At 48.3% G+C, this 22,209-nt stretch overlaps 1 long non-coding RNA gene across 2 annotated transcripts; it reads right to left on the bottom strand.

The window, feature by feature from the left end:
- Window positions 1-539: 539 nt before the first annotated feature.
- Window positions 540-21,831, bottom strand: LOC122453375. 2 transcript variants are annotated; one of them, XR_006273022.1, is made up of 5 exons: window positions 21,756-21,831; window positions 16,440-16,586; window positions 11,127-11,273; window positions 5,810-5,957; window positions 540-680 (listed from the first exon to the last, which is right to left on the bottom strand). It is a non-coding gene; the product is annotated as an uncharacterized LOC122453375 (long non-coding RNA). The 2 variants fall into 2 exon arrangements; XR_006273021.1 differs by lacking the exon at window positions 21,756-21,831 and adding an exon at window positions 19,585-19,970.
- Between the last annotated feature and the right edge of the window lie 378 nt (window positions 21,832-22,209).

Genomic DNA, 22,209 nt, shown 5'->3' with positions numbered 1-22,209 from the left:
TGAAGTGTGATCACTGACCATCTTTGGCCGGCGAAATATGCATCAAAGTGTCTCTGTCACTTCTGTTCGACGCTTCAAGGGTCAGCGTGTAAGTCACACATTCCCCTCCTCGCTACTGTACTGATGATGCAAAATGTCTGTGCAAATAAAGCCTCCCTCAGACTGGGTCTCTGAGACAGGAAAGGGCAGAGACCCCTGCTGACCCACACTGGCCAAGTAGCATGAGCTGAAAGTTATCTTTAATTGTTTTAAGCTCAGAGTGTTGGGGGTTGGGGGCTGGGGGTTGAGTATTCCTGAAGGGATACCTAGCCTGTATTACATTGGAATTCTATTTAACCATTAACGGACAGAGCAAGGTCATTAACATCATGGCGTTGTTTGAAAGTGGACACTTCACATTAAAATCTAGATTTCTGGTGCCTGTTGGCAAAGACCCTGACACGTTTATACATGGTTGATCCCTTGAGCACATCAACAAGCAGGTATATATTCTCCAGCTCATGACAGCCCTCGTGACTCACTATGACCATACCTGAGCAGTCTTCCTCCCTGGGGGGGGGGGGGGGTAGATATTTGACTTTCATCCACTATCCTAAACGGTCTAAGCATCATCCACGTACTGTGCTGACTGTGGTCCACTGGAATTGCATCTCATTTCCAGTTAGAAACTTCAGTGATACCTGTAGCAACACGAAAAAGTACAAATATCCTCAATACAGCACAACAGTTAAGAAAAATAGATTTTGGAATTCAGCTTCCTAGGTTCAAATACCGGCTCTACCATTTTCTATCTGTATCATCAGGGCAAATCACTTAGCCTCTTCAAATTCCAGTTTCCTTACCAACAGAGCGAGGATAATGACGATCCCAGCTTCAGAGTGTCTGATGAGCTAACACAGTCAAGGGCTTAGACAGTGCCTGACCCCGAATATGCATCCAGTATGTGTTGGATGATATTCTTTTTACTAGAAACAGAGTGATTTCTTCATGTATCCAGCCATCAAGGAATTCAATCAACCTGAAAGATACAGTGGAATTGTTCTGCAGATCTGATTCCAACCAGGACCTGTTTCTGGTAAAAAATCAGGGCCCCAGAGCAGAAGCAAATGTCCTTGAGTTTTGTTGTCTCAGGCTAGATGCTGCGCTCAGACTCCTGGTAGGCTGTTCCTAGGAGCATGAGGAACACAGGCATGGAAGGGAGCCAACTGGAGACACACTTGCAAAAACTGTTTGTAGCCCCTGCCAAGTGAACATCAGGACTCAGTTCACTGATCCCAAGGCAATCAGAGAGGGCCACACAGCGTACTTTCTCCCATTCTGACAACTGTGGATGGCCACAGCCACACTGTCCAGGAAAGGGAATTGATGTGAACATTACCCTGCTGAAGGAAAGAGACTGACTTCAACTGAGAAACTTGTGAGTCACTTCTGAAGAAGTGCATACAATATGCCTTCACCCTGCCCGTAATGTGCATCCTCCAGTAAAGCCGAGCCCTGATGTCTTATAGGAGCCTCTCTGGCCATTGTCATAAGCGAGTCTAATTTTGTGTGAGGCCATGAAAACTCAGTGTTTTTCTTACGCTTGTGCTTATTGCGGGAGGTCTGAGAAGGCACTTCTGAAGGTTTATTCCTACCAGTCGTTGTCATTTTTATCGTGTCTTTATTTATTTTTTTATTTATTTATTTGTTAGTTCTACCAGTTTCTTGCTACCAACCCATCTCCCCCCACCCTCGTGCACACACGATCAGTCATGTAATCCCATGGACTTCGGCCCGCCAGACTCCTCTGTCCATGGATTTTTCCAGGCAAGAATACTGGAGTGGGTTGCCATTTCCTTCTCCATGTATCGAGCCTTTAAAGGTTCCATCACTGAGGTGTGGCTTCGACACGTGTACGAGGCTGAGTAGCAACATGCCCTTTCTCCCTAAGTGCAGTAGAAGTCATCCCCACTTCCCAACATGTCTGTCTTCCGGCCTCTGGAGCATGGATTGCTTGAGCTCACCACAGCGTCAGGATATTCTAGGAACCCTTCTGACTGCAGTCTCTTCAGGAGGTTGCAAGTGCTTCACACCTCAGGAATTTACAAAGCACTTTCTACAACCTCAGCTGGGAGAGGAGTCAACACTCGTGACAGTCACAGGCTTCCATGGCCTGGACTTGATTATGGGCTGTGCTTTCATAATCATCGTGTTTCCTATACCAAGTAAGATGTCACTGAGAACTTTTTTTTTTTTTTTCATTGTATCTTTGATGTTCATTAGACATATTATGGGTTTTCCTATATAGCTTCCCTTACGGATGAGGGTCTTAGGTTAGCAGTACTTACTAGAACTGACTTCCAGGTAGCTGTGGAAGAAAAAGAAAAAGAATGACCAACTGCTGTATTCGTAACATTATGTATGAAAATATTATTCGTTTTACTGTTTGCAGTCATCCAATTCTAACGTTCTGAAATACGCATTCAGAATAATCAAAATACCGCCTAGCTACTAGGCGGTCTCCCATCCAAGTACTAAGCAGGCCCGACCCTGCTCAGTTTCCCAGATCAGAGGAGATAGGGCACGTTCAGGGTGGTACGGCCTTAGACCGAGGCGGCTGCCAGGCGCCCCAAGAGCCCCGCGTTGCGCCTCCCTTTCGTTCTGACCTGCCGGTCGGGCCTGGGGCCGCAGCTCTTGACCGGGCGCGCGCTGCACTTGAGCCTCACGACTGGACTCCGGCCGGCCAGGGCGGGCAGCTCGGGGGCCAGCAGAGGGCGCCCCGGCCCCGCACACCGCCAGCCCCGGCCATCACCCGTCTGCCCCGCCCGGGCCTGGCGTGCCTGCGGGACCCGGGGTAGGGGGAGAAGGGATGGGTTGCGCGGCGAGGATATCTCGGTGCCCTGCCTCCCTGGGCCTCTTCAGGCTCGCGCTGCACCGAACCCCCAACCCCCGCCCCCCACCATCCCGTTCGCTGCTCAGGGTCACGTGGCTCCGGACGTGTGTGGCTCCGGCCCGGGGCCGCGGTCCCCGGAGCCTCCTGCGGGCTTCGGAGCAGCCCAGCCGGGGCCCCAGGCGCCCATCCTGCCCGGTGCCCAAACCCACCGGAGCGCGTCAGCCCCGCCCTTTCGCCCCACCGAGGCCCGCCTTGCCCCCACGCCGCGGGCCCAGCACAGGACCGTCCTGAGAGAGCAGACGAGCGACAGGCAGGCACCCGGACAGACACTCGCACGCACCCACGCCAAGTGAGACAGAGGCAGAAAGAGACGAGGGTTCAGAGAGAGACTCGAAGACAGCGTGTGGGCAAGGGGGGCCTCGGGCAGGATGCCGGGCAGGTGCAGAGGCCACCCGGCCCTGAGCAGCGAACGGGATGGGGCGGGGGGAGGCCGCCCAGCAGGGGCGGGCCTGGAGAGGCCCAGGGCGGGAGCGCACCCGAGACCTCCGCGCCCCGCCCCCCTCCCCCCAACACCCCCCTCCCCCCCCGCAGGCACGCCGGGGCGCGCCGACAATAGCTTCTCCAGAGTTTGGCCACCTGAGTTTCTAACCTTGTGCGCAACTGAGTGATGACAGTGCATTGAACAGCTAGGTCATTTCCAAATAAATTAAGCTTAGTGTTTCACAGGACACCAGGACATGAATGGACAGACCAGCACGGATGCATGGACACCAACCTTGGGAACTAGACAACCGGTGGGGAATTGCTGTCTGACTCAGGGAACTCAAACTGCGGCTCTCTGATCGCCTAGAGAGGTGGGAATGGGCCAGACGTGGGAGGGAGATTCAAGAGCGAGGGGCCACACGTACCCCTACGGTACATTCAGATTGACATATGACCAATCAAACCAATATTGTAGAGCAAGAATCATTCCCCCGTAAATAAATAACTGTTAGAAAGAGAGAAAGAAACCCAAACAGATGGAATGAAATGAACAGAAACACATACTTTGCAATTCACACCGCAATTCAATTACAAACAAAAACAAAGAAAAAACACTATAACCATTTTCGAAAAACAACAGACCTCTCCATGACCTTTGGTCGGGTGATGAGTTCTAACACACAACAAAAAAAGCCAGCTTTTCCAAATCGTGAATATAAGTTATTTCACACATCGACTGTTCCATTTAAGTGTCTAACAAAGAAGCTTAAAATCATTGACTCACTACATAAGCATGGAATTATTTTAAACGTAAATTATGTTCTAGAGGATTCAGGAAGCACTTGGCACATGTGTAAGTGTATCAGACCTAAAACTGTAACTTAGTGGAAGAGTCAGGATAGTCTAAAAATGAATCCCTAACTAAAAGGAATCCGTGCAAGTCCCTGAGCACTTTGCATTTCATGAGGATGACAATCGCTCTTTATCTGGTCATCCAGGAAGGCTGTGGGTTTAGGAGCGAGGATGGGCTTGTTTTAAAGGGTGTTGAGAGCCTTGCAGGATCTTGGGCAATCAAATAGCTTCCTGAGCACTGACATTTATTTCTTAATTTTTAAATTTACAATTCATCCAAATCTTGCAGTCCAAAACAAACAAACAAACAAACAAAAAATGTGAAAACATCACAGAAAAATAATATCTGAAAATATCTGATTGCCTTGTGATTCGTAGGGGATAAGCCTAAACTGCCCTTGAAATTGAGGGACTAGTGAATATTGGCCCTCAGATCTCATCATAATCAACGATGAGCAACTCTTGAAGAATTGCCAGAAGTATTTTCAAGTTCGCTGACTTCTCCTGAAGTCAAGATTGCTAGCTGTGATGATTTAAAAATCACTAATTGATAAACATCAATACAATTAGTTAACATCCACATAGCCAATGTCTATAGAGCCAGGCATAACAGAGTCTAAATTAATCAGATGGGATTTCTATTTTGCAGTGCAGTTGATGAGACAAGTTACACAAGATAGGAGATAATATAAATGAAAAGTGAAGCTATATGAGCAGTGCTTTGGGGAATAAATACTGATGTATAAATCGTCACTTCTGCGAAGGATTATTTCATAGATCCAGCCTATGATTTCTTCATCTGTTTATAGACGTCAGTGGTTAAGTAAGGGTCTTTACTCCAGATGGAGCAAAGTGTGAATTTTCCAGATCCGTCAAATTGAATCCTTCAAGAAACAAATCATTTTTTGAGTCAACTTCTCTTAGAGATCTCTGAAAATTGAATTCTACCTTACAAAAACTTCCAAAATTTCTGCCTGGAAAAATCAGAGTAGATGGAGCTGTGGTAGCCATTAGGAATATTCATAAGTATTCAGCCCATGGAGGACTGCACTTCCCCACTCCCTTGGAAATGAAGTGTGATCACTGACCATCTTTGGCCGGCGAAATATGCATCTAAGTGTCTCTGTCACTTCTGTTCGACGCTTCAAGGGTCAGCGTGTAAGTCACACATTCCCCTCCTCGCTACTGTACTGATGATGCAAAGTGTGTGTGCAAATAAAGCCTCCCTCAGACTGGGTCTCTGAGACAGGAAAGGGCAGAGACCCCTGCTGACCCACACTGACCAAGTAGCATGAGCTAAAAGTTATCTTTAATTGTTTTAAGCTCAGAGTGTTGGGGGTTGGGGGCTGGGGGTTGAGTATTCCTGAAGGGATACCTAGCCTGTATTACATTGGAATTCTATTTAACCATTAACGGACAGAGCAAGGTCAGTAACATCATGGCGTTGTTTGAAAGTGGACACTTCACATTAAAATCTAGATTCCTGGCGCCTGTTGGCAAAGGCCCTGACACGTTTATACATGGTTGATCCCTTGAGCACATCAACAAGCAGGTATATATTCTCCAGCTCATGACAGCCCTCGTGACTCACTATGACCATACCTGAGCAGTCTTCCTCCCTGAGGGGGGGGGGGTGTAGATATTTGACTTTCATCCACTATCCTAAACGGTCTAAGCATCATCCACGTACTGTGCTGACTGTGGTCCACTGGAATTGCATCTCATTTCCAGTTAGAAACTTCAGTGATACCTGTAGCAACACGAAAAAGTACAAATATCCTCAATACAGCACAAGAGTTAAGAAAATAGATTTTGGAATTCAGCTTCCTAGGTTCAAATACCGGCTCTACCATTTTCTATCTGTATCATCAGGGCAAATCACTTAGCCTCTTCAAATTCCAGTTTCCTTACAAACAGAGCGAGGATAATGACGATCCCAGCTTCAGAGTGTCTGATGAGCTAACACAGTCAAGGGCTTAGACAGTGCCTGACCCCGAATATGCATCCAGTATGTGTTGGATGATATTCTTTTTACTAGAAACAGAGTGATTTCTTCATGTATCCAGCCATCAAGGAATTCAATCAACCTGAAAGATACAGTGGAATTGTTCTGCAGATCTGATTCCAACCAGGACCTGTTTCTGGTAAAAATCAGGGCCCCAAAGCAGAAGCAAATGTCCTTGAGTTTTGTTGTCTCAGGCTAGATGCTGCGCTCAGACTCCTGGTAGGCTGTTCCTAGGAGCACGGGGAACACAGGCATGGAAGGGAGCCAACTGGAGACACACTTGCAAAAACTGTTTGTAGCCCCTGCCAAGTGAACATCAGGACTCAGTTCACTGATCCCAAGGCAATCAGAGAGGGCCACACAGCGTACTTTCTCCCATTCTGACAACTGTGGATGGCCACAGCCACACTGTCCAGGAAAGGGAATTGATGTGAACATTACCCTGCTGAAGGAAAGAGACTGACTTCAACTGAGAAGCTTGTGAGTCACTTCTGAAGAAGTGCATACAATATGCCTTCACCCTGCCAGTAACACATATTTCCATAACACACAGCGATGCACTCGATCGATGTGCATCCTCCAGTAAAGCCCAGCCCTGATGTCTTATAGGAGCCTCTCTGGCCATTGTCATAAGCGAGTCTAATTTTGTGTGAGGCCATGAAAACTCAGTGTTTTTCTTACGCTTGTGCTTATTGCGGGAGGTCTGAGAAGGCACTTCTGAAGGTTTATTCCTACCAGTCGTTGTCATTTTTATCGAGTCTTTATTTATTTTTTTATTTATTTATTTGTTAGTTCTACCAGTTTCTTGCTACCAACCCATCTCCCCCCACCCTCGTGCACACACGATCAGTCATGTAATCCCATGGACTTCGGCCCGCCAGACTCCTCTGTCCATGGATTTTTCCAGGCAAGAATACTGGAGTGGGTTGCCATTTCCTTCTCCATGTATCGAGTCTTTAAAGGTTCCATCACTGAGGTGTGGCTTCGACACGTGTACGAGGCTGAGTAGCAACATGCCCTTTCTCCCTAAGTGCAGTAGAAGTCATCCCCACTTCCCAACATGTCTGTCTTCCGGCCTCTGGAGCATGGATTGCTTGAGCTCACCACAGCGTCAGGATATTCTAGAAACCCTTCTGACTGCAGTCTCTTCAGGAGGTTGCAAGTGCTTCACACCTCAGGAATTTACAAAGCACTTTCTACAACCTCAGCTGGGAGAGGAGTCAACACTCGTGACAGTCACAGGCTTCCATGGCCTGGACTTGATTATGGGCTGTGCTTTCATAATCATCGTGTTTCCTATACCAACTAAGATGTCACTGAGAACTTTTTTCTCTATCATCATTGTATCTTTGATGTTCATTAGACATATTATGGGTTTTCCTAGATAGCTTCCCTTACGGATGAGGGTCATAGGTTAGCAGTACTTACTAAAACTGACTTCCAGGTAGCTGTGGTAGAACAGGAAAAAGAATGACCAACTGCTGTATTCTGAACATTATGTATGAAAATATTATTCGTTTTACTGTTTGCAGTCATCCAAGTCTAACGTTCTGAAATACGCATTCAGAAAAATCAAACAACCGCCTAGGTACTAGGCAGTCTCCCATCCAAGTACTAACCAGGCCCGACCCTGCTCAGTTTCCCAGATCAGAGGAGATAGGGCACGTTCAGGGTGGTACGGCCTTAGACCGAGGCGGCTGCCAGGCGCCCCAAGAGCCCCGCGTTGCGCCTCCCTTTCGTTCTGACCTGCCGGTCGGGCCTGGGGCCGCAGCTCTTGACCGGGCGCGCGCTGCACTTGAGCCTCACGACTGGACTCCGGCCGGCCAGGGCGGGCAGCTCGGGGGCCAGCAGAGGGCGCCCCGGCCCCGCACACCGCCAGCCCCGGCCAGCACCCGTCTGCCCCGCCCGGGCCTGGCGTGCCTGCGGGACCCGGGGTAGGGGGAGAAGGGATGGGTTGCGCGGCGAGGACATCTCGGTGCCCTGCCTCCCTGGGCCTCTTCAGGCTCGCGCCGCGCCGCACCGAACCCCCAACCCCCGCCCCCCACCATCCCGTTCGCTGCTCAGGGTCACGTGGCTCCGGACGTGTGTGGCTTCGGCCCGGGGCCGCGGTCCCCGGAGCCTCCTGCGGGCTTCGGAGCAGCCCAGCCGGGGCCCCAGGCGCCCATCCTGCCCGGTGCCCAAACCCACCGGAGCGCGTCAGCCCCGCCCTTTCGCCCTACCGAGGCCCGCCTTGCCCCCACGCCGCGGGCCCAGCACAGGACCTTCCTGAGAGAGCAGACGAGCGACAGGCAGGCACCCGGACAGACACTCGCACGCACCCACGCCAAGTGAGACAGAGGCAGAAAGAGACGAGGGTTCAGAGAGAGACTCGAAGACAGCGTGTGGGCAAGGGGGGCCTCGGGCAGGATGCCGGGCAGGTGCAGAGGCCACCCGGCCCTGAGCAGCGAACGGGATGGGGGCGGGGGGAGGCCGCCCAGCAGGGGCGGGCCTGGAGAGGCCCAGGGCGGGAGCGCACCCGAGACCTCCGCGCCCCGCCCCCCTCCCCCCAACACCCCCCCCCCCCCGCAGGCACGCCGGGGCGCGCCGACAATAGCTTCTCCAGAGTTTGGCCACCTGAGTTTCTAACCTTGTGCGCAACTGAGTGATGACAGTGCATTGAACAGCTAGGTCATTTCCAAATAAATTAAGCTTAGTGTTTCACAGGACACCAGGACATGAATGGACAGACCAGCACGGATGCATGGACACCAACCTTGGGAACTAGACAACCGGTGGGAAATTGCTGTCTGACTCAGGGAACTCAAACTGCGGCTCTCTGATCGCCTAGAGAGGTGGGAATGGGCCAGACGTGGGAGGGAGATTCAAGAGCGAGGGGCCACACGTACCCCTACGGTACATTCAGATTGACATATGACCAATCAAACCAATATTGTAGAGCAAGAATCATTCCCCTGTAAATAAATAACTGTTAGAAAGAGAGAAAGAAACCCAAACAGATGGAATGAAATGGACAGAAACACATACTTTGCAATTCACACCGCAATTCAATTACAAACAAAAACAAAGAAAAAACACTATAACCATTTTCGAAAAACAACAGACCTCTCCATGACCTTTGGTCGGGTGATGAGTTCTAACACACAACAAAAAAAGCCAACTTTTCCAAATCGTGAATATAAGTTATTTCACACATCGACTTTTCCATTTAAGTGTCTAACAAAGAAGCTTAAAATCATTGACTCACTACATAAGCATGGAATTATTTTAAACGTAAATTATGTTCTAGAGGATTCAGGAAGCACTTGGCACATGTGTAAGTGTATCAGACCTAAAACTGTAACTTAGTGGAAGAGTCAGGATAGTCTAAAAATGAATCCCTAACTAAAAGGAATCCGTGCAAGTCCCTGAGCACTTTGCATTTCATGAGAATGACAATCGCTCTTTATCTGGTCATCCAGGAAGGCTGTGGGTTTAGGAGCGAGGATGGGCTTGTTTTAAAGGGTGTTGAGAGCCTTGCAGGATCTTGGGCAATCAAATAGCTTCCTGAGCACTGACATTTATTTCTTAATTTTTAAATTTACAATTCATCCAAATCTTGCAGTCCAAAACAAACAAACAAGCAAAAAAAAAATGTGAAAACATCACAGAAAAATAATATCTGAAAATATCTGATTGCCTTGTGATTCGTAGGGGATAAGCCTAAACTGCCCTTGAAATTGAGGGCCTAGTGAATATTGGCCCTCAGATCTCATCATAATCAACGATGAGCAACTTTTGAAGAATTGCCAGAAGTATTTTCAAGTTCGCTGACTTCTCCTGAAGTCAAGATTGCTAGCTGTGATGATTTAAAAATCACTAATTGATAAACATCAATACAATTAGTTAACATCCACATAGCCAATGTCTATAGAGCCAGGCATAACAGAGTCTAAATTAATCAGATGGGATTCCTATTTTGCAGTGCAGTTGATGAGACAAGTTACACAAGATAGGAGATAATATAAATGAAAAGTGAAGCTATATGAGCAGTGCTTTGGGGAATAAATACTGATGTATAAATCGTCACTTCTGCGAAGGATTATTTCATAGATCCAGCCTATGATTTCTTCATCTGTTTATAGACGTCAGTGTTTAAGTAAGGGTCTTTACTCCAGATGGAGCAAAGTGTGAATTTTCCAGATCCGTCAAATTGAATCCTTCAAGAAACAAATCATTTTTTGAGTCAACTTCTCTTAGAGATCTCTGAAAATTGAATTCTACATTACAAACACTTCCAACATTTCTGCCTGGAAAAATCAGAGTAGATGGAGCTGTGGTAGCCATTAGGAATATTCATAAGTATTCAGCCCATGGAGGACTGCACTTCCCCACTCCCTTGGAAATGAAGTGTGATCACTGACCATCTTTGGCCGGCGAAATATGCATCAAAGTGTCTCTGTCACTTCTGTTCGACGCTTCAAGGGTCAGCGTGTAAGTCACACATTCCCCTCCTCGCTACTGTACTGATGATGCAAAATGTCTGTGCAAATAAAGCCTCCCTCAGACTGGGTCTCTGAGACAGGAAAGGGCAGAGACCCCTGCTGACCCACACTGACCAAGTAGCATGAGCTAAAAGTTATCTTTAATTGTTTTAAGCTCAGAGTGTTGGGGGTTGGGGGCTGGGGGTTGAGTATTCCTGAAGGGATACCTAGCCTGTATTACATTGGAATTCTATTTAACCATTAACGGACAGAGCAAGGTCATTAACATCATGGTGTTGTTTGAAAGTGGACACTTCACATTAAAATCTAGATTTCTGGCGCCTGTTGGCAAAGACCCTGACACGTTTATACATGGTTGATCCCTTGAGCACATCAACAAGCAGGTATATATTCTCCAGCTCATGACAGCCCTCGTGACTCACTATGACCATACCTGAGCAGTCTTCCTCCCTGAGGGGGGGGGGTGTAGATATTTGACTTTCATCCACTATCCTAAACGGTCTAAGCATCATCCACGTACTGTGCTGACTGTGGTCCACTGGAATTGCATCTCATTTCCAGTTAGAAACTTCAGTGATACCTGTAGCAACACGAAAAAGTACAAACATCCTCAATACAGCACAACAGTTAAGAAAATAGATTTTGGAATTCAGCTTCCTAGGTTCAAATACCGGCTCTACCATTTTCTATCTGTATCATCAGGGCAAATCACTTAGCCTCTTCAAATTCCAGTTTCCTTACAAACAGAGCGAGGATAATGACGATCCCAGCTTCAGAGTGTCTGATGAGCTAACACAGTCAAGGGCTTAGACAGTGCCTGACCCCGAATATGCATCCAGTATGTGTTGGATGATATTCTTTTTACTAGAAACAGAGGGATTTCTTCATGTATCCAGCCATCAAGGAATTCAATCAACCTGAAAGATACAGTGGAATTGTTCTGCAGATCTGATTCCAACCAGGACCTGTTTCTGGTAAAAATCAGGGCCCCAGAGCAGAAGCAAATGTCCTTGAGTTTTGTTGTCTCAGGCTAGATGCTGCGCTCAGACTCCTGGTAGGCTGTTCCTAGGAGCACGGGGAACACAGGCATGGAAGGGAGCCAACTGGAGACACACTTGCAAAAACTGTTTGTAGCCCCTGCCAAGTGAACATCAGGACTCAGTTCACTGATCCCAAGGCAATCAGAGAGGGCCACACAGCGTACTTTCTCCCATTCTGACAACTGTGGATGGCCACAGCCACACTGTCCAGGAAAGGGAATTGATGTGAACATTACCCTGCTGAAGGAAAGAGACTGACTTCAACTGAGAAGCTTGTGAGTCACTTCTGAAGAAGTGCATACAATATGCCTTCACCCTGCCCGTAACACATATTTCCATAACACACAGCGATGCACTCGATCGATGTGCATCCTCCAGTAAAGCCCAGCCCTGATGTCTTATAGGAGCCTCTCTGGCCATTGTCATAAGCGAGTCTAATTTTGTGTGAGGCCATGAAAACTCAGTGTTTCTCTTACGCTTGTGCTTATGACGGGAGGTCTGAGAAGGCACTTCTGAAGGTTTATTCCTACCAGTCGTTGTCATTTTTATCGAGTCTTTATTTATTTATTTATTTGTTAGTTCTACCAGTTTCTTGCTACCAACCCATCTCCCTCCACCCTCGTGCACACACGATCAGTCATGTAATCCCATGGACTTCGGCCCACCAGACTCCTCTGTCCATGGATTTCTCCAGGCAAGATCACTGGAGTGGGTTGCCATTTCCTTCTCCATGTATCGAGTCTTTCAAGGTGCCATCACTGAGGTGCGGCTTCGACACGTGTACGAGGCTGAGTAGCAACATGCCCTTTCTCCCTAAGTGCAGTAGAAGTCATCCCCACTTCCCAACATGTCTGTCTTCCGGCCTCTGGAGCATGGATTGCTTGAGCTCACCACAGCGTCAGGATATTCTAGAAACCCTTCTGACTGCAGTCTCTTCAGGAGGTTGCAAGTGCTTCACACCTCAGGAATTTACAAAGCACTTTCTACAACCTCAGCTGGGAGAGGAGTCAACACTCGTGACAGTCACAGGCTTCCATGGCCTGGACTTGATTATGGGCTGTGCTTTCATAATCATCGTGTTTCCTATACCAACTAAGATGTCACTGAGAACTTTTTTCTCTATCATCATTGTATCTTTGATGTTCATTAGACATATTATGGGTTTTCCTAGATAGCTTCCCTTACGGATGAGGGTCAAAGGTTAGCAGTACTTACTAAAACTGACTTCCAGGTAGCTGTGGTAGAACAGGAAAAAGAATGACCAACTGCTGTATTCTGAACATTATGTATGAAAATATTATTCGTTTTACTGTTTGCAGTCATCCAAGTCTAACGTTCTGAAATACGCATTCAGAAAAATCAAACAACCGCCTAGGTACTAGGCAGTCTCCCATCCAAGTACTAACCAGGCCCGACCCTGCTCAGTTTCCCAGATCAGAGGAGATAGGGCACGTTCAGGGTGGTACGGCTTTAGACCGAGGCGGCTGCCAGGCGCCCCAAGAGCCCCGCGTTGCGCCTCCCTTTCGTTCTGACCTGCCGGTCGGGCCTGGGGCCGCAGCTCTTGACCGGGCGCGCGCTGCACTTGAGCCGAACGACTGGACTCCGGCCGGCCAGCCGGGCAGCTCGGGGGCCAGCAGAGGGCGCCCCGGCCCCGCACACCGCCAGCCCCGGCCAGCACCCGTCTGCCCCGCCCGGGCCTGGCGTGCCTGCGGGACCCGGGGTGGGGGGAGGAGGGATGGGTTGAGCGGCGAGGACATCTCGGTGCCCTGCCTCCCTGGGCCTCTTCAGGCTCGCGCCGCGCCGCACCAAATCCCCAACCCCCGCCCCCCACCATCCCGTTCGCTGCTCAGGGTCACGTGGCTCCGGACGTGTGTGGCTTCGGCCCGGGGCCGCGGTCCCCGGAGCCTCCTGCGGGCTTCGGAGCAGCCCAGCCGGGGCCCCAGGCGCCCATCCTGCCCGGTGCCCAAACCCACCGGAGCGCGTCAGCCCCGCCCTTTCGCCCTACCGAGGCCCGCCTTGCCCCCACGCCGCGGGCCCAGCACAGGACCTTCCTGAGAGAGCAGACGAGCGACAGGCAGGCACCCGGACAGACACTCGCACGCACCCACGCCAAGTGAGACAGAGGCAGAAAGAGACGAGGGTTCAGAGAGAGACTCGAAGACAGCGTGTGGGCAAGGGGGGCCTCGGGCAGGATGCCGGGCAGGTGCAGAGGCCACCCGGCCCTGAGCAGCGAACGGGATGGGGGCGGGGGGAGGCCGCCCAGCAGGGGCGGGCCTGGAGAGGCCCAGGGCGGGAGCGCACCCGAGACCTCCGCGCCCCGCCCCCCTCCCCCCAACACCCCCCCCCCCCCCCGCAGGCACGCCGGGGCGCGCCGACAATAGCTTCTCCAGAGTTTGGCCACCTGAGTTTCTAACCTTGTGCGCAACTGAGTGATGACAGTGCATTGAACAGCTAGGTCATTTCCAAATAAATTAAGCTTAGTGTTTCACAGGACACCAGGACATGAATGGACAGACCAGCACGGATGCATGGACACCAACCTTGGGAACTAGACAACCGGTGGGAAATTGCTGTCTGACTCAGGGAACTCAAACTGCGGCTCTCTGATCGCCTAGAGAGGTGGGAATGGGCCAGACGTGGGAGGGAGATTCAAGAGCGAGGGGCCACACGTACCCCTACGGTACATTCAGATTGACATATGACCAATCAAACCAATATTGTAGAGCAAGAATCATTCCCCTGTAAATAAATAACTGTTAGAAAGAGAGAAAGAAACCCAAACAGATGGAATGAAATGAACAGAAACACATACTTTGCAATTCACACCGCAATTCAATTACAAACAAAAACAAAAACAAAGAAAAAACACTATAACCATTTTCGAAAAACAACAGACCTCTCCATGACCTTTGGTCGGGTGATGAGTTCTAACACACAACAAAAAAAGCCAGCTTTTCCAAATCGTGAATATAAGTTATTTCACACATCGACTTTTCCATTTAAGTGTCTAACAAAGAAGCTTAAAATCATTGACTCACTACATAAGCATGGAATTATTTTAAACGTAAATTATGTTCTAGAGGATTCAGGAAGCACTTGGCACATGTGTAAGTGTATCAGACCTAAAACTGTAACTTAGTGGAAGAGTCAGGATAGTCTAAAAATGAATCCCTAACTAAAAGGAATCCGTGCAAGTCCCTGAGCACTTTGCATTTCATGAGAATGACAATCGCTCTTTATCTGGTCATCCAGGAAGGCTGTGGGTTTAGGAGCGAGGATGGGCTTGTTTTAAAGGGTGTTGAGAGCCTTGCAGGATCTTGGGCAATCAAATAGCTTCCTGAGCACTGACATTTATTTCTTAATTTTTAAATTTACAATTCATCCAAATCTTGCAGTCCAAAACAAACAAACAAGCAAAAAAAAATGTGAAAACATCACAGAAAAATAATATCTGAAAATATCTGATTGCCTTGTGATTCGTAGGGGATAAGCCTAAACTGCCCTTGAAATTGAGGGCCTAGTGAATATTGGCCCTCAGATCTCATCATAATCAACGATGAGCAACTTTTGAAGAATTGCCAGAAGTATTTTCAAGTTCGCTGACTTCTCCTGAAGTCAAGATTGCTAGCTGTGATGATTTAAAAATCACTAATTGATAAACACCAATACAATTAATTAACATCCACATAGCCAATGTCTATAGAGCCAGGCATAACAGAGTCTAAATTAATCAGATGGGATTCCTATTTTGCAGTGCAGTTGATGAGACAAGTTACACAAGATAGGAGATAATATAAATGAAAAGTGAAGCTATATGAGCAGTGCTTTGGGGAATAAATACTGATGTATAAATCGTCACTTCTGCGAAGGATTATTTCATAGATCCAGCCTATGATTTCTTCATCTGTTCATAGACGTCAGTGTTTAAGTAAGGGTCTTTACTCCAGATGGAGCAAAGTGTGAATTTTCCAGATCCGTCAAATTGAATCCTTCAAGAAACAAATCATTTTTTGAGTCAACTTCTCTTAGAGATCTCTGAAAATTGAATTCTACCTTACAAAAACTTCCAACATTTCTGCCTGGAAAAATCAGAGTAGATGGAGCTGTGGTAGCCATTAGGAATATTCATAAGTATTCAGCCCATGGAGGACTGCACTTCCCCACTCCCTTGGAAATGAAGTGTGATCACTGACCATCTTTGGCCGGCGAAATATGCATCAAAGTGTCTCTGTCACTTCTGTTCGACGCTTCAAGGGTCAGCGTGTAAGTCACACATTCCCCTCCTCGCTACTGTACTGATGATGCAAAATGTCTGTGCAAATAAAGCCTCCCTCAGACTGGGTCTCTGAGACAGGAAAGGGCAGAGACCCCTGCTGACCCACACTGACCAAGTAGCATGAGCTAAAAGTTATCTTTAATTGTTTTAAGCTCAGAGTGTTGGGGGTGGGGGCTGGGGGTTGAGTATTCCTGAAGGGATACCTAGCCTGTATTACATTGGAATTCTATTTAACCATTAACGGACAGAGCAAGGTCATTAACATCATGGCGTTGTTTGAAAGTGGACACTTCACATTAAAATCTAGATTTCTGGCGCCTGTTGGCAAAGACCCTGACACGTTTATACATGGTTGATCCCTTGAGCACATCAACAAGCAGGTATATATTCTCCAGCTCATGACAGCCCTCGTGACTCACTATGACCATACCTGAGCAGTCTTCCTCCCTGAGGGGGGGGGGTGTAGATATTTGACTTTCATCCACTATCCTAAACGGTCTAAGCATCATCCACGTACTGTGCTGACTGTGGTCCACTGGAATTGCATCTCATTTCCAGTTAGAAACTTCAGTGATACCTGTAGCAACACGAAAAAGTACAAATATCCTCAATACAGCACAAGAGTTAAGAAAATAGATTTTGGAATTCAGCTTCCTAGGTTCAAATACCGGCTCTACCATTTTCTATCTGTATCATCAGGGCAAATCACTTAGCCTCTTCAAATTCCAGTTTCCTTACAAACAGAGCGAGGATAATGACGATCCCAGCTTCAGAGTGTCTGATGAGCTAACACAGTCAAGGGCTTAGACAGTGCCTGACCCCGAATATGCATCCAGTATGTGTTGGATGATATTCTTTTTACTAGAAACAGAGTGATTTCTTCATGTATCCAGCCATCAAGGAATTCAATCAACCTGAAAGATACAGTGGAATTGTTCTGCAGATCTGATTCCAACCAGGACCTGTTTCTGGTAAAAATCAGGGCCCCAGAGCAGAAGCAAATGTCCTTGAGTTTTGTTGTCTCAGGCTAGATGCTGCGCTCAGACTCCTGGTAGGCTGTTCCTAGGAGCACGGGGAACACAGGCATGGAAGGGAGCCAACTGGAGACACACTTGCAAAAACTGTTTGTAGCCCCTGCCAAGTGAACATCAGGACTCAGTTCACTGATCCCAAGGCAATCAGAGAGGGCCACACAGCGTACTTTCTCCCATTCTGACAACTGTGGATGGCCACAGCCACACTGTCCAGGAAAGGGAATTGATGTGAACATTACCCTGCTGAAGGAAAGAGACTGACTTCAACTGAGAAGCTTGTGAGTCACTTCTGAAGAAGTGCATACAATATGCCTTCACCCTGCCCGTAACACATATTTCCATAACACACAGCGATGCACTCGATCGATGTGCATCCTCCAGTAAAGCCCAGCCCTGATGTCTTATAGGAGCCTCTCTGGCCATTGTCATAAGCGAGTCTAATTTTGTGTGAGGCCATGAAAACTCAGTGTTTTTCTTACGCTTGTGCTTATGACGGGAGGTCTGAGAAGGCACTTCTGAAGGTTTATTCCTACCAGTCGTTGTCATTTTTATCGAGTCTTTATTTATTTATTTATTTGTTAGTTCTACCAGTTTCTTGCTACCAACCCATCTCCCTCCACCCTCGTGCACACACGATCAGTCATGTAATCCCATGGACTTCGGCCCGCCAGACTCCTCTGTCCATGGATTTTTCCAGGCAAGAATACTGGAGTGGGTTGCCATTTCCTTCTCCATGTATCGAGTCTTTAAAGGTTCCATCACTGAGGTGTGGCTTCGACACGTGTACGAGGCTGAGTAGCAACATGCCCTTTCTCCCTAAGTGCAGTAGAAGTCATCCCCACTTCCCAACATGTCTGTCTTCCGGCCTCTGGAGCATGGATTGCTTGAGCTCACCACAGCGTCAGGATATTCTAGAAACCCTTCTGACTGCAGTCTCTTCAGGAGGTTGCAAGTGCTTCACACCTCAGGAATTTACAAAGCACTTTCTACAACCTCAGCTGGGAGAGGAGTCAACACTCGTGACAGTCACAGGCTTCCATGGCCTGGACTTGATTATGGGCTGTGCTTTCATAATCATCGTGTTTCCTATACCAACTAAGATGTCACTGAGAACTTTTTTCTCTATCATCATTGTATCTTTGATGTTCATTAGACATATTATGGGTTTTCCTATATAGCTTCCCTTACGGATGAGGGTCATAGGTTAGCAGTACTTACTAAAACTGACTTCCACGTAGCTGTGGTAGAACAGGAAAAAGAATGACCAACTGCTGTATTCTGAACATTATGTATGAAAATATTATTCGTTTTACTGTTTGCAGTCATCCAAGTCTAACGTTCTGAAATACGCATTCAGAAAAATCAAACAACCGCCTAGGTACTAGGCAGTCTCCCATCCAAGTACTAACCAGGCCCGACCCTGCTCAGTTTCCCAGATCAGAGGAGATAGGGCACGTTCAGGGTGGTACGGCCTTAGACCGAGGCGGCTGCCAGGCGCCCCAAGAGCCCCGCGTTGCGCCTCCCTTTCGTTCTGACCTGCCGGTCGGGCCTGGGGCCGCAGCTCTTGACCGGGCGCGCGCTGCACTTGAGCCTCACGACTGGACTCCGGCCGGCCAGGGCGGGCAGCTCGGGGGCCAGCAGAGGGCGCCCCGGCCCCGCACACCGCCAGCCCCGGCCAGCACCCGTCTGCCCCGCCCGGGCCTGGCGTGCCTGCGGGACCCGGGGTAGGGGGAGAAGGGATGGGTTGCGCGGCGAGGACATCTCGGTGCCCTGCCTCCCTGGGCCTCTTCAGGCTCGCGCCGCGCCGCACCGAACCCCCAACCCCCGCCCCCCACCATCCCGTTCGCTGCTCAGGGTCACGTGGCTCCGGACGTGTGTGGCTCCGGCCCGGGGCCGCGGTCCCCGGAGCCTCCTGCGGGCTTCGGAGCAGCCCAGCCGGGGCCCCAGGCGCCCATCCTGCCCGGTGCCCAAACCCACCGGAGCGCGTCAGCCCCGCCCTTTCGCCCTACCGAGGCCCGCCTTGCCCCCACGCCGCGGGCCCAGCACAGGACCTTCCTGAGAGAGCAGACGAGCGACAGGCAGGCACCCGGACAGACACTCGCACGCACCCACGCCAAGTGAGACAGAGGCAGAAAGAGACGAGGGTTCAGAGAGAGAGTCGAAGACAGCGTGTGGGCAAGGGGGGCCTCGGGCAGGATGCCGGGCAGGTGCAGAGGCCACCCGGCCCTGAGCAGCGAACGGGATGGGGGCGGGGGGAGGCCGCCCAGCAGGGGCGGGCCTGGAGAGGCCCAGGGCGGGAGCGCACCCGAGACCTCCGCGCCCCGCCCCCCTCCCCCCAACACCCCCCCCCCCCGCAGGCACGCCGGGGCGCGCCGACAATAGCTTCTCCAGAGTTTGGCCACCTGAGTTTCTAACCTTGTGCGCAACTGAGTGATGACAGTGCATTGAACAGCTAGGTCATTTCCAAATAAATTAAGCTTAGTGTTTCACAGGACACCAGGACATGAATGGACAGACCAGCACGGATGCATGGACACCAACCTTGGGAACTAGACAACCGGTGGGAAATTGCTGTCTGACTCAGGGAACTCAAACTGCGGCTCTCTGATCGCCTAGAGAGGTGGGAATGGGCCAGACGTGGGAGGGAGATTCAAGAGCGAGGGGCCACACGTACCCCTACGGTACATTCAGATTGACATATGACCAATCAAACCAATATTGTAGAGCAAGAATCATTCCCCTGTAAATAAATAACTGTTAGAAAGAGAGAAAGAAACCCAAACAGATGGAATGAAATGAACAGAAACACATACTTTGCAATTCACACCGCAATTCAATTACAAACAAAAACAAAAACAAAGAAAAAACACTATAACCATTTTCGAAAAACAACAGACCTCTCCATGACCTTTGGTCGGGTGATGAGTTCTAACACACAACAAAAAAAGCCAGCTTTTCCAAATCGTGAATATAAGTTATTTCACACATCGACTTTTACATTGAAGTGTCTAACAAAGAAGCTTAAAATCATTGACTCACTGCAGAAGCAAGGAATTATTTTAAACGTAAATTATGTTCTAGAGGATTCAGGAAGCACTTGGCACATGTGTAAGTGTATCAGACCTAAAACTGTAACTTAGTGGAAGAGTCAGGATCGTCTAAAAATGAATCCCTAACTAAAAGGAATCCGTGCAAGTCCCTGAGCACTTTGCATTTCATGAGAATGACAATCGCTCTTTATCTGGTCATCCAGGAAGGCTGTGGGTTTAGGAGCGAGGATGGGCTTGTTTTAAAGGGTGTTGAGAGCCTTGCAGGATCTTGGGCAATCAAATAGCTTCCTGAGCACTGACATTTATTTCTTAATTTTTAAATTTACAATTCATCCAAATCTTGCAGTCCAAAACAAACAAACAAGCAAAAAAATAAAATGTGAAAACACCACAGAAAAATAATATCTGAAAATATCTGATTGCCTTGTGATTTGTAGGGGATAAGCCTAAACTGCCCTTGAAATTGAGGGCCTAGTGAATATTGGCCCTCAGATCTCATCATAATCAACGATGAGCAACTTTTGAAGAATTGCCAGAAGTATTTTCAAGTTCGCTGACTTCTCCTGAAGTCAAGATTGCTAGCTGTGATGATTTGAAAATCACTAATTGATAAACATCAATACAATTAATTAACATCCACATAGCCAATGTCTATAGAGCCAGGCATAACAGAGTCTAAATTAATCAGATGGGATTCCTATTTTGCAGTGCAGTTGATGAGACAAGTTACACAAGATAGGAGATAATATAAATGAAAAGTGAAGCTATATGAGCAGTGCTTTGGGGAATAAATACTGATGTATAAATCGTCACTTCTGCGAAGGATTATTTCATAGATCCAGCCTATGATTTCTTCATCTGTTTATAGACGTCAGTGTTTAAGTAAGGGTCTTTACTCCAGATGGAGCAAAGTGTGAATTTTCCAGATCCGTCAAATTGAATCCTTCAAGAAACAAATCATTTTTTGAGTCAACTTCTCTTAGAGATCTCTGAAAATTGAATTCTACCTTACAAAAACTTCCAACATTTCTGCCTGGAAAAATCAGAGTAGATGGAGCTGTGGTAGCCATTAGGAATATTCATAAGTATTCAGCCCATGGAGGACTGCACTTCCCCACTCCCTTGGAAATGAAGTGTGATCACTGACTATCTTTGGCCGGCGAAATATGCATCTAAGTGTCTCTGTCACTTCTGTTCGACGCTTCAAGGGTCAGCGTGTAAGTCACACATTCCCCTCCTCGCTACTGTACTGATGATGCAAAATGTGTGTGCAAATAAAGCCTCCCTCAGACTGGGTCTCTGAGACAGGAAAGGGCAGAGACCCCTGCTGACCCACACTGACCAAGTAGCATGAGCTAAAAGTTATCTTTAATTGTTTTAAGCTCAGAGAGTTGGGGGTGGGGGGGTGGGGGTTGAGTATTCCTGAAGGGATACCTAGCCTGTATTACATTGGAATTCTATTTAACCATTAATGGACAGAGCAAGGTCATTAACATCATGGCGTTGTTTTGAAAGTGGACACTTCACATTAAAATCTAGATTTCTGGCGCCTGTTGGCAAAGACCCTGACACGTTTATACATGGTTGATCCCTTGAGCACATCAACAAGCAGGTATATATTCTCCAGCTCATGACAGCCCTCGTGACTCACTATGACCATACCTGAGCAGTCTTCCTCCCTGGGGGGGGGGGGTGTAAATATTTGACTTTCATCCACTATCCTAAATGGTCTAAGCATCATCCACGTACTGTGCTGACTGTGGTCCACTGGAATTGCATCTCATTTCCAGTTAGAAACTTCAGTGATACCTGTAGCAACACGAAAAAGTACAAATATCCTCAATACAGCACAACAGTTAAGAAAAATAGATTTTGGAATTCAGCTTCCTAGGTTCAAATACCGGCTCTACCATTTTCTATCTGTATCATCAGGGCAAATCACTTAGCCTCTTCAAATTCCAGTTTCCTTACAAACAGAGCGAGGATAACGACGATCCCAGCTTCAGAGTGTCTGATGAGCTAACACAGTCAAGGGCTTAGACAGTGGCTGACCCCGAATATGCATCCAGTATGTGTTGGATGATATTCTTTTCACTAGAAACAGAGTGATTTCTTC

The sequence above is a fragment of the Cervus canadensis genome, chromosome 14, assembly GCF_019320065.1.
Source record: "Cervus canadensis isolate Bull #8, Minnesota chromosome 14, ASM1932006v1, whole genome shotgun sequence".
Classification (NCBI taxonomy): Eukaryota; Metazoa; Chordata; class Mammalia; order Artiodactyla; family Cervidae; genus Cervus; species Cervus canadensis.
Note: the sequence above shows the minus strand (reverse complement) of the source record. Positions and strands in the feature narration are given on the sequence as shown.